The sequence below is a fragment of the Pistacia vera genome, unplaced genomic scaffold (genome assembly GCF_008641045.1).
Source record: "Pistacia vera cultivar Batoury unplaced genomic scaffold, PisVer_v2 Contig181, whole genome shotgun sequence".
NCBI classification, from domain to species: domain Eukaryota; kingdom Viridiplantae; phylum Streptophyta; class Magnoliopsida; order Sapindales; family Anacardiaceae; genus Pistacia; species Pistacia vera.
In genome coordinates, this window is record NW_022195908.1 from 127,281 (window position 1) to 140,239 (window position 12,959).

General features: G+C 38.9%; 1 pseudogene; it reads right to left on the minus strand.

The window, feature by feature from the left end:
- Window positions 1–10,541: 10,541 nt before the first annotated feature.
- On the minus strand, window positions 10,542–11,343 carry LOC116126612 (annotated as a pseudogene).
- Window positions 11,344–12,959: the final 1,616 nt, after the last annotated feature.

A 12,959-nucleotide genomic window follows, 5' to 3' on the forward strand; every position in this document is an offset into this window, starting at 1 on the left:
GACTTGCGGTTGGATAGATTGCTAGCCCAATCGGCATTCGTATAACCTTTAAGTTGAAGAGTGGAACTGCGGTGAAAGGTTAGACCATGACTGAGTGTACCTTGAACATACCAGAGAACCCATTTGCAAGCCTGCCAATGAGTGATAGTGGGAGCTTTGAGGAATTGGCTGAGTTTATTTACAACAAAAGAGAGGTCAGGCCTTGCCATGGTAAGATATTGCAGAGCACCAATGAGACTTCTGTAGAGGGAAGGTTGTTCAAAGAGAGGGTCACCCTCAAAGTGCAGCTTCGAACCAAGAACCATAGGAGTGGCACACGGATTGCAATCTGTCATGCCAAATTTGGAGGTTTCTTGAACATACTTGGCCTGATTAAGTTGTAACCCATAAGAAGTTTGAACAACAGAGATGCCCAAAAAGTAATGAATAGAACAAAGAGTATTTAGACCAAATTCAGTATCTAAAACTGACACTATGGAGTGAATGAAGGAGGGGTTATTATCAGTCAATAGTATATCATCAACATAAACAAGAATATAAATATTCATGGCATCTTGAATAAGATAAAAGAGACTAGAATCAGAGGTGGAGTTCTTAAAACCTTTGCTCAGCAACACAGTTTTAAACTTATCGAACCAAGCCTTGGGGGCTTGTTTTAAGCCGTATAGAGCTTTGTGCAATCGGCAAACATGGTGAGGTTTAGATTGGTCAACAAATCCCTTAGGTTGTGTCATGAATACGGCTTCAGTAAGTTCGCCATTTAGAAAGGTGTTATTTACGTCTACTTGTTAGACCTCTCACCTATTGTGCAAGGCTAAGCATAAGATGACTCTAACGGTGGATGCATTAACAACCAAAGAGAATGTTTCTAAAAAATCAATTCTGGGAGTTTGATGAAAACCTTTAGCCACAAGGCATGCTTTGTAATGCTGGAGACTGCCATCAGTATTTAACTTGACTTTGAAAACCCATTTATGACCAACTAAATTCATATCATCAGTATAAGGAACTAAGGTCCAGGTGTGATTATTTTGTAGTGTAGTAAACTTAGCATCCGTGGCTTGAACCCAAAGGGGATTGTGTAACGCAATAGTGATGGAGGAGGGTTCTTTATGAATCTCAGAGGAAAGTGATAGAATAGGAATTGTGGCTATGTATTTAGAGATAAGAGGAGTTAAGGAAGTGGTTGCACGATAGTCAGGAAGAACATGACTGATAAGAGCAGCAACTTTCCTACGAGTGAGCATAGGATGGACATTAAGTGTAGGAATATGGGAGGGCTGAGAGAGAGTGTTGTAGGCTCGAAAATCAACTTCCAAACATGGTACAGGTGGTTTTGGAGGGGAGAAAGTAGGTGAAGGTAAGGAGGACACAATAGGAGTGTCATGGGCAGATGGCTCAATATCGGACAAGGAAGATGAAGGAGCTGAGGTAGTTTGAGACAAAAGCTAATGTAACAATGATATATGAATTTTCCAGGCCTAAGACAAAAAACAAGGGTTAGCATTAGTAGATAAATCAAAATTGGTAAGTGAAAAACCATGGGCAAAAGGAAATAGTTGCTTATTGAACTTTACAGTCTAAACCGTATAAACTTTGCCATAAGGATTAAGGCAGAGATAACCCTTGTGATGAGAACTATAACCCAATAAAACACACTACTTTGAGTGAAAAGAAAATTTATGTTATTGATAAGGTCTAAGGAAAGGAAAACATTGACATCCAAACGTACGAATAGCCTTATAGTTCGAAACTTTATGGAAAAGCATTTGAAAAGGTGAGTTATGGGATATAACTGAAGAGGGAAGACGATTAATTAGATACGCAGCAGTGTGGAAGGCAAACCACCAGTGCTTAAGTGGCATAGAGGCTTGAGATAACAACGTTAATCCTACTTCTGTCACATGGCAATGTTTCCGCTCAACCTTACCGTTTTGTTAATGGATATAAGGGTAGGGATGTCTAAAATGAATACCCTGCTGAGCAAAATACACAGCAAAAGGACAAAATTCATGTCCCCAATCTGACTGGAAGGTCTTGATCTTGCCATCAAATTACTTAGCCACTAATGCAATAAATTGTTGAACAGCATTATGTACCTTAGATTTCAGTTTAGAGGATAAGTCCGATTTTAGTTTTAGAGGATAAATCCAAGAGTAGCATGTGAAATCATCAACAAATAGCAAATAATACTTGAAGCCAGTGGCTGAGGTAACAGGTGTAGGACCCCATATACATCGGCAAAAACAAGTTCAAAAGGTTGGCTTGTTTGAGAAGCTGATGGTGGAAAATAATTCTGGCGAAGTTTACCATACTGACATGTTGTACAAAACTGAACTAAAAAATAAGAGAATTTAGAGTAGATACATGAGAGTGACCAAGTTTGTGGTGCCACAAATCTCCTTCTTGTGCAGGATCAGTTTGTACAACTTTATTTGCAGGTATACTAGGTGAAGTACAAGTGACTAACCAACTTGTTGGATTATAAACAATATCAGAATCTAAAGTAAAACACTAGAGCAACCAAAAGGAGTAACATAGGTTGATGAGGAGTCATAAACCACGGACTGATGAAGAGAAGAAACCATAGCATGTTTATTCGTTGAATTTGGAATTTGACCAGGATCCAGTGCTGAACTTGTGGTTTGTTTATTGTCGGCAGAATCTCAAGGAATGGTAAGTCGGTAGAGACCATTGCGCATTGTCCCTCTAAGCAAGACCTCCTAGGTTAGCTTGTCCTTAACAACACATTCATCAGCAGAGAATTCAACTACCGCATAATTATCTCTTGTAATTTTGGAAATACTAAGGAGATTCTTGGTAACTTGAGGAACACAGAGTATATTTCTAAGTTGCAAGGATTTATTTACAAACGAATAAGGGATAAAGGCCAAACCTGTGTATGAAATGTCAAGGCATTGACCGTTGCCAACCTAAAGAGAGTCTAATCCTGTATACTGATTTTTATAAGGAAGATGTTGAGGATCTGATGTAATATGGTGAGTGGCTCCAAAGTCAATGAACCAAGAAAGATCAGTCACTGTAAGTGGTGTTGCAGTTGAATTTTTTTATTTCCAATATGAGAGGTTATTGCAGCAGATTGATTCAGATTATGAGGAGAAGACAAATTCAGATGTGAGGTATTCTGAAACTGCATTTGATGAGGAATCATTGGTGCAATCAAAGGAAAAGACTGTGGTGTGCCATAAGGAGCATATGAGCTTGTTGTATTTGCAAAGTAAGCCTGTGCAGGACCTACATGCTGTGTGGATTGCTGTAATGCATGCCAAATTGAGGTCTGTGGTTTTGATGTCCTAGAAAATTTGTGTTGAAATGATAATAGCATTGAAAAGCCATATGACATGGCTTTCCACACAACTGACAAATCAGTCAAGGTTTGTAAAAGTTTCGTCCTCTACGCCTGCCCCTACCAAATGCTGGATTGAAGGTTTGAAACTGCTAAGTGCTGTTATAGGCATTCTTGTATTCATCTTGATGTGGAGGTAGAGTTTGTGAGTCTTGCGGCTTTTGTTGATCTGAATTGTTGTTCATTAGCACATTTTGAGATGGAGAAGAAGATTGTTTGTGAGCAAGAAAAGCCGCAGCTTCATGAAAGCCTAAGTAAGCTGAATGTTGCTTTTCTAGCCTCATTTCGTGTTTGTGTAGCAGAAATTGTGCTTCTTGTACGGATACTTCACTGCTTTTTGATGTTAAGGTGGCAACCATGGCATCATATTCAGAGCCAAGGTCATCAAGAATGTAGAGCAATAGCTCTTCATCACTAACAGTTACGCCACTGGTGGTTAAAGAGCCAGCAATTTCTTTCATCTTTAGCACATAGTCGTTTATACTTGAGTTATCTTTCCTAGTTGTTTGTAATTGATTTCGTAAATGCAACACTCTAGCCTTAGAATCAGTAAGAAAATGCATCTCCAAGGTATGCCATATATCATATGCAGTTTCACAGTTTACTACATGCCAGAACATTGTTTCAGATATTGATGAATTTAACCAACCAAACAAGAACTGATCAACTTTCTTCCATATTATATGTTTAGAATTATCTTCTCTTTTAGATTCATCAACAAGAATAAAGGATGAGGGACAAGATTTTTCACCTGTTACAAAACCTTCCAGATCATAAGCTTTTAAGGCTGGAAGCACCTGAGATTTCCAATATGCATAGTTTCTTTCTCCTAGTTTTACAGAAATAGTTGGAAGCGTAATGCTTAAAGGTGAGGTTGACATGGAGTTTGTTATCTTTTCGTCTACAACTAAAGTTGAGGAAAAGGATGCTTTAGGATATGCCATTGGCGTCTATTGGCAAGCTCTAATACCATGTAAAGATAGAGAAACAGTAAAGAAAAGAAAAATGCAGAAAAACAGAGTATAGGGACTACGTGTTTATATTCCTTTTTATCAGAAAATTTTTCATATCTAGAACCTTGACTATGATTACAATTTATACACAAATAATTGAACTTTTATACAATCTTCTCCGTTGAAACTTATTCTTCAACTGTCATCCTATGCCATCCGATCTGCAACTTGCTCTGCCACTTGAGCTGCCACTTGCAATTAGTTAGAGAACACGCAAAGTGTTGAAATGGAAACTGGCGCCAAAAGCCAACTTGCTCTAACTAATTTATTATTGTAAAATGACTTAAAAACCTGCACGAGTTTGCTTAATGTTGCAGCTTGCTTGCATGGCTAACATCGTTAACAATAGTCCTATCATGACTTTCACATGTTCATTGAATTAAAGGTTACCACTAATCCATCTATGTTTATTTGTTTGATATTTTTCTTCAATATCTGCCATTACTTTCGTTAAAGCATAAGTGTCAATTTTTATATGGTTCAAATAAGGCAGCCGTTTTCTTTTTCTTTTTTAATCTCGATGTCATGCAAGATATTAAAATTTTATTAATGATTAAAAAAATAAAGATGAGACTAGGGGGAGGCACCAATTGCATGACAAATGGCAACAAATGACTTTGTCTTACATGGAGACTACTACAAGTTAATAGAAAATCGAGGCTGTTCTTAATCTAGTCTGACTTATTAAGCAAGGCAAAATAATGCAAATAACTATCAAAGAGACCTTCCCGGATAGGAATAGCTGAAAATCAAATAAACATTATTATAATTGACTGCCTCTTGATTTAGAAAATACCTCAAATTGTCTTACACGTTTTGTTTATTTAACAAATAAACAAAACGTGTAAGACAATTTGAGGTATTTTGTAAATCAAGAGATTTAACATATAAATAAACAAAACGTGTAAATATAACAGGGGAGGGAGACGAAGTTGTCAGTTTTATAAAAGTTAGGCGTCCTAGCGATATTATACTGGCTCATAGCATTTTACAATTGATTAACAAGGGACAATTACAATTAGGAGTGAAGTCAACTTAATTGCCCTTTTGAGATTGGATTATCCAAAAAGTTCACTTTTTTATGATTTATAGCATTGTTTTAATTAACGCCGAAAAGCATTTGACTTTGCCAAATGTGTTAAATACAAGTTAAGAACAAGTAATCAATTCTTTAATACGCGATGTATCGTTAAAATGGAAGTATGTACTTATCCAAGATATCATTTTCTAAAGTTTAATACCTACTTAAAACATTCCAATGACTTGTAGTTTATGTATTTTTTATTCCAATGAGTTTGCACGTTGAAATTTTGTATTATTTTGGTGATCGAAGGAATCTAATGGAAGAGTAATGAACCAAAATGTAACATTAATTATATCATTAACTGAAAAAAAAAAAAAAAACACTCGAGGTATACATAACATGTATGTAACCTCTCTTTATTACATCATCAGTTGTAACTTGTAAAATAAATTAATGGAAACATTTAGCTGGAAGTAGGAAACTGTTGAAGGTTGATGTTGTGCTGGAAGTTGGTTGCCGAATGCATGTAAAACCTGGAAGAGTTTCTGCTCTGCATGGACTGCATGGGAGTACTTCTCTTCTTAGTAGCTTAAGATATATTGTAATTTAATATTAATCCTTTGTTTAATGGCTCAGCTTTTGTAATGATGTAGTTTGCCTTTTTGTGTGGCTTAGCTGAGATTAAGGAAAAGTAGTCTGCTGGTTGTTGAAACAGTAATTGAAGTATGTTATATGCAGTTTTTGTCTAATGAAAAGTATGTCTAGATTTTAGTTTTTCATCTCTCTTCTTCTTTGAATAACCAGCATCACAAAAACGAACATGGTATCAGAGCTGCTTCAATCAACTAACGTCTAAAAGATCACTCAAAAAACTCATCCCAAATCACCATCAAACTTCACTCTTACGCAAGAAAAACCAAAGCTTTTTCAAAACCTGCAACCAGTTCACGCATGGCTTCCCAATCTGCGTCTCTCTCACCCCAGTGTTCACGAGGACCAGTACCACATTTGGGCTGTTAGAAGGAGAGCCTACCTGAGAGGACAAGGGTTGGCGTATGTGGAAGAGGAGAAACAGCCACCCCAACTTGGTCCAACCCAACCTTGACCAAATGAGAATGTATGAAGAGGAAATGTCCAAAGCTCCAAGAGCTCTCTCTACATACATTCGCAGTAACAGACCTTGTATTTACAAGGATAATGGCGTGTGAAACTGCAAAGGAGCTTGGGATAGACTAAGAGAGGATTTCATGGGAAGTGATACAACCCGTAACATGCAAGTTATGAATCTGCGCAGGGAGTTTGAAATGCTGAGAATGCAGGAGGTAGAGAAGGTTAAGGAGTATGTGGTAGACTCATGAGTGTGGTGAACAAAATCAGATTGTTGGGAGTTGAGATGAGTGACAAGATGATAGTTGAAAAGGTGTTAGTAAGCCTTCCGGAAAGATTTGAGTCCAAAATATCTTCCTTAAAAGATTCAAAGGACTCTTCCCAAATCACCTTACAAATTGGTACATGCCCTGCAGGCCCAAGAACAAAGAAGGTTGATGAGGCAGGAGGACTCAAATGAAGGTGCTATGATGGGCTCAAAAGGGAGTAATACGCAGGGGAGTAATAGAAGATATGCTGGGGATAAGAGAGGAAAAGAGAGCTGGTGGAAAGTGGAAAACAGTGGAGGAGAAGAGTTATCCACCATGTTCCCATGCAAAAGAAGGGACATCTGGACAGCAAGTGCTGGTTCAGGCCTGGGATTCAATGCAGGGGATGCAAACAATTCGGCCACATTGAGAAGGTGTGCAGGAACAGGCTGCACAACCACCACAACAAGCACAAAGTGCAGATGAAAGCACAGTCCAATGAGTCAGAACAGCTGTTTGTAGCCTCATGCTACTCATGCAGACTTTTGGAGAAGTTTGGCTATAGACAGCGGATGCCTAACCACATGGCTGCGAATGTGGAAACTTTGTCAGCTAGATAGATCATACAGCTCCAAGGTTAGGATGGAAATGGTGACTATGTAGAAGCAAGAGGGATTGGAGTGTGGCAGTCCAAACCAAGGCAGGTACTAAGGTTTCTCTAATGTTTTGTTTGTACCTGAAATTGCACAAAACTTGTTAAGTGTAGGTCATTGTTAGAGAGAAATTTTACCTTGCATTTCAAAACCATTCTTGCATATAAAAGATAGTAAGGGAAAAGAGTTGTTAAGTGTAGGATCTTGGCAAAAGCTTTCCTTTGGACTGGAAAAACCAAAAAACTTAGCATTAATCACCAAGCTGAAGAGTCTGAATTATGGCATAAGCTAGGACATTTTCTTATCCTGGAATAAGAACTCAAGACAAGGGACATGGTATTAGACCTGCCCGAAATAGAAGAGAAAAGAACTGTGCACAGCCTGCCACTTGGCAAACTTAGCAGGCCACCATTCCCTTCGGATCAAGCCTGGAGAGCAAGTTCACAAGTTGCAATTGATCCCTCGGATGTGTGTGGCCCTATGAGGCAGAATCTCTAAATGGCAGCAGGTATTTTGTACTCTTCATTGATGATTTTTCAAGAGTGGCTTGGGTGTATTCTTGAAGCAGAAAAGTGAAGTGGCTGCTGTGTTCAAACAATTCAAGTTGCTGGTGAATGAAGCTGTAACCTTGATCAAGGCAGTGAGGACAGACAATGGGACTAGTACACCTCAAATGATTCAAGTTAATCTGCAGCCTAGCTAGAATATGCACAGTTCCACACCCATACCCCCCTCAACAAAATGGTGTCTCTGAGAGAAGAAATCAGACCATTATGGAAATGGCCAGGTGCATGATGACTGGAAAAGGCCTTCCTAAAGTGTTCTAGGTAAAGCTGTCAATACAGCAGTTTTCCTGCTGAATAGGCTGCCCACCAAGGCTGTCAAACATCAAACATCAACACCCAATTGAGGCATGGACTGGAATCAAGCCAACAGTAGGAAACCTGAAAGAGTTTGGAAGTAGCCTATGTAATGATCCCAGCCACAGAAGGTCTAAGCTAGATGACAAGGCAGAAATGGGGATATTTATAGGCTACAGCAGCAACTCTAAAGCCTATAGAGTTTATGTTCCTAGTCCAAAAGTTGTAATCACAAGGGACTTAAGGTTGATGAATGTGAGTTGGAATTGGGAAGAACAAGAGTTATGTACAGGTTGAATCAAGTCAAATGAGGAAGAGAATGACTGATTCAAGAGGCAGATTCAGATGAGGAAGAAGCATGCTGTGAGAGGAACTAGGACCTTGGCTGATGTGTATGAAAGGTGTAATATGGCAGTGGTGGAGCCAAGATGCTATTTTGATGCTGCAAAATCTGAGTTGTGGAGGACTGTAATGTAGGAAGAATTGACATGATCAATAGAATCAAACCTGGAAACTGGTACCTAGACCTGAAACAAGAAAAGTCATTCAGGTTAAATGGATTTTCAAACTGAAAATCAACCCTGATGGCTCATTACAAGCATAAAGCAAGGCTGGTGGTGAAAGGATTTGCACAGCAACCAGCATTGATTTTCAGAAACCTTTGCCCCGGTTGCTACGCAAGATACAATCAGCTTTTGTTGGCTCTTGCAGCTCAGTTCACTGGGAAATTTTCCAGCTGGATTGTCAAGTCTGCATTCTTAAATGATGGATTATAGAGGAGTTGTATGTAGAGCAACCCGAAGGCTACAGGTTGAGGGAAAGGAGGACCATGTGTACCTACTGAGGAAGGCATTATACGGCTTGAAGCAGGCACCTAGAGCCTGGTACACCCGAAATGACCATTTATGCAGCCTAGGAATCCATTAGAAGTCCTAATGAACACCCTCTCTACATTAGGAAAACTAAAAAGGGAGTGGCTGTGGTGTCTTTGTACGTTGATGATTTGTTGGTGACAGGGAGTAATCCTGATGAATTGGACCAATTCAAGTTGGATATGCAGCTGAATTTGAAATGACAACTTGGATTGATGAAGTACTTCCTTGGCATGGAGATAACTCAAGTGGTTTGGAAGATTTGTTTGTCAACAAGGTATGCACTGAGCTACTTTCAAGGTTTGGAATGGAGAATTGCAAACCAGTAAATACCCCTCTGATTCCCAACCTGAAGTTAAGCAAAACAGATGGTGCAGAGAGAGGAGTGAAGGAAATACAGAGCCTTGTGGGAAGTCTGCTGTATTATACGCCACCAGACCTGATCTAATGTTTACAGCAGCTACCTCTCAAGGTTTATGAGCACCCAAGTGAATTGCACTTCAAGCTGCCAAACGTTTGTTAGGTATGTGAAAGAAACCTGCATGTTAGGCATTTGGTTCAGGAAATCCGAAAGTCTGAAGCTGATGGGGTAACACTGACAGTGACTGGGGTGGATCCGTGGATGATGCAAGAAGCACCTCTGTTACGTGTTCTATCTGAATGAGGGTGCTATTAGTTGGCTGTCAAGGAAGCAGGAAACAGTGGCTCAGTCCACTGCTGAAGCTGAATATGTGTCTCCGTAGCAGCTATTAGGAAGATGCTTGATGACCTTACAGCAATGCAAATGGATCCTACCTTATTTTGTGTGACAACCATCGGCTGTAGCAATGGCAAAGAACCCTGTACTTCACGGCAGAACAGCATATAAATCAAATATCATGCTGTTAGGGACTGAACAGTGTGGAGAAGTGAACTTAGTTCACTGCCGAGGAAAGACCAGGTTTGCAGATATCATGACAAAGGCATTATGCAACCAAGTTTGAAGTCTTGAGGCTAAAACTTGGTGTTTCCAGCTAAAGCACCAAGGTGGAGTGTTGAAGGTTGATGTTGTGCTGAAGTTGGTTACCGAATGCATGTAAAACCTGGAAGAGTTTCTGCTCTGCATGGACTGCATGGAGTACTTCTCTCTTAGTAGCTTAAGATATATTGTAATTTATATTAATCCTTTGTTTAATGGCTCAGCTTTTGTAATGATGCAGTTTGCCTTTTTGTGTGGCTTAGCTGAGATTAGGAAAAGTATTCTGCTGTTTGTTGAAACGTAATTGATATGTTATATGCAGTTTTTGTCTAATGAAAAGTAGTCTAGATTTTAGTTTTTCATCTCTCTTCTTCTTTGAATAACCAGCATCACAAAAACGAACAGAAACATATTTAACTGGATTTGACAATATTTTTCTCTAATTGCTATCCATCCAGAACTTTTTCTGGAGATCTTCCACCACTTCTTGTCCACCTGGAAAGCTTAGCGAGAAAACCAGGATTAATGGCAGGATCTGATCCAAATACTGCATTTGCGATGGTAATTACACCAGGGTTCTGGCTGCTTAAACCAGCAAAGCAATCGCATTTGTTTTTCCAATATTGAATTGGAATGAATGAGACCAATGGGAAACACAAACACATCACCCTTGTTAAGAACTTTGCTGATAAGTGTGTTGTTTGGATTGAAGTAACGAAACCACAAGAAGAGTACCCTCCAGGACTACAAGAATCTCAGTGCACAGGGGTGAGTGTGAGGTGGGTTTTGGCCATAAGGAGCAAAGTCAATACGGGCAGCTGAAATCCAAGTGTTAAGTCCTGGAATTTATCGACATTCACAGCGCTAACATTGAACCAACTAGATTGTTTTGTCTCCAAGCCTCTTAACTGAAAAGTAGAAATCCCCAGCTTTGGCGAGCTTGGGGTCTTTGCAGAACTTCCCATTCACAAACACTGAAAACATGAAAGAATTGAATTAATATCGAATACATGCCTAGCCATAGAAAGGATGTATACAGAGAGAGTGTGTGCTCTGTGCTGCTAATGTACATTCAAAAATATAAAAATAGAAATTGTGACAGAAACTTAAAACATACCACCGTGCAGGGGGTCATCAACGGCTACACAGAAGTCCTGAAGAGGACTGGGATCAAAAGCGGAGGCCAATGAGGAAGCCAAAGCCAAAGCCAATAGAGCAAAAGCCAAAAGGAAACTTTTCATCTTGATGAGTGGGTTAAGTCTCTCTATTCTTCAAGTATTATTGTTCTAGTAGTGAAGGTGAGATATGTTGCAAGGCAAGTTAGTGTATTTATAGATAAAATTCATTGAACTAGTCTTCATTATTTCCCCTACTCGAAGAAGATGACGAAGACTTACCAAGTCTTCAATGATTATCTATTTTTAATGACCATCAAGAGCAGGTCTTTAACAACCAAATCAAATTGTCAAAGTATTTTTTTTTCTTCATTGCTTACGTCACTGCATTTAATGTATAGAAGAGGCCCGCTTTCGTATCTCACTGGGCTGCTGGTGTTCTTAAATTTCATTGACTGAATCGTCCAACATGCATGATCAAGGAAACAGTGAATGGATTCACACAGATTTGCTAAAAAATATAACCAGACTCGTGTATTTGCTCAAAAATAAGACAAAAAAATATGTATCGTCTTTATGATCTGCTAGAAATTAATTAGAGCAACATTAAATTCTTAAATCAGACATAATCTAATTCCCAATATTGCGTACTGAATTTCAGTAACATAAAGAATAGAATCGTTTACGGAAGCTAATAAAAGGATGTACGAAAAATTGTACATTAATTTGCTGACCAATCATGAAATTCAGTTGGATTGTTTCTCTAAACCTTCATAATTTCATTTTTGTGTCGGCTAATCCAGTTTCCACATATAATCAGATCCCCAATTCTTGGATCTCCAAAATCTTTAAAAAAAAAAAAAAAAAAAAAAATTATTTGTCAGGTCTGCCAAACTTACATTTTTGGTTTGTTTGTGTCGAGTGTGTGCACAATAGTTCTGTGCTCGCATACTCATGTTAGATTTTCTCAATTTGGCATAAGTTGCGTATTTGTCAAAACAGCAAAGATATTGTTATAACCTAAGCCTAACAAGCAAAATCGCAACACAAATAACCACACACAAGATTAAAGATCAAAGAATCACACACACAACACAAGGCACGATTTTACCGTAGTTCGTCTATCCAATCTTGGATAGACTACATCCACGTTGAGCTCCGAAATACGGACACTCACAGCACTAAGAAGATATTCAACGATTACAAGAAGGACAAGACTACAAATCTACCGAAACAGACTAACACCCAACCAAGGCCTAATCACTCAAGAATCTCTCAATAATCTGCAAGAAAACAGAGGACAAACACAAGCCTCTGGAAGGAAATGTAACCCTCTCTCACAATCAACCAGATTACACCCAGAAAGATTCAGCAGAAAACCAACCCCAGTATTTCCCTCTTTCAAACCCTAATACCCGATTGACAATGAAAAACACATTATACGTTTTATCACTGTTGCTCTTCTTTATATATGTCTGCGTTCGTAATCCTCAGCCCTTGGATCTGTCTTGATCTGACGGCTGAGATTCGGTAATGGTCTTAAACGAAACGACCCCGTTTTGGCTTAAATAGACTTAAGTGAAACGGCTCCGTTTTTGGCTTCACAATATTTTCAGTCTCCACCTTGAAGCCAACTTTATTCCTTTCATTTATTGGACTTCTTTTTAGTGCAGTAAGCTATCCCATATTTCTTCTCAGCTCTGAAAGGCAGTGTTTACTTAATGTGAAGCAGGTTCAAGCAA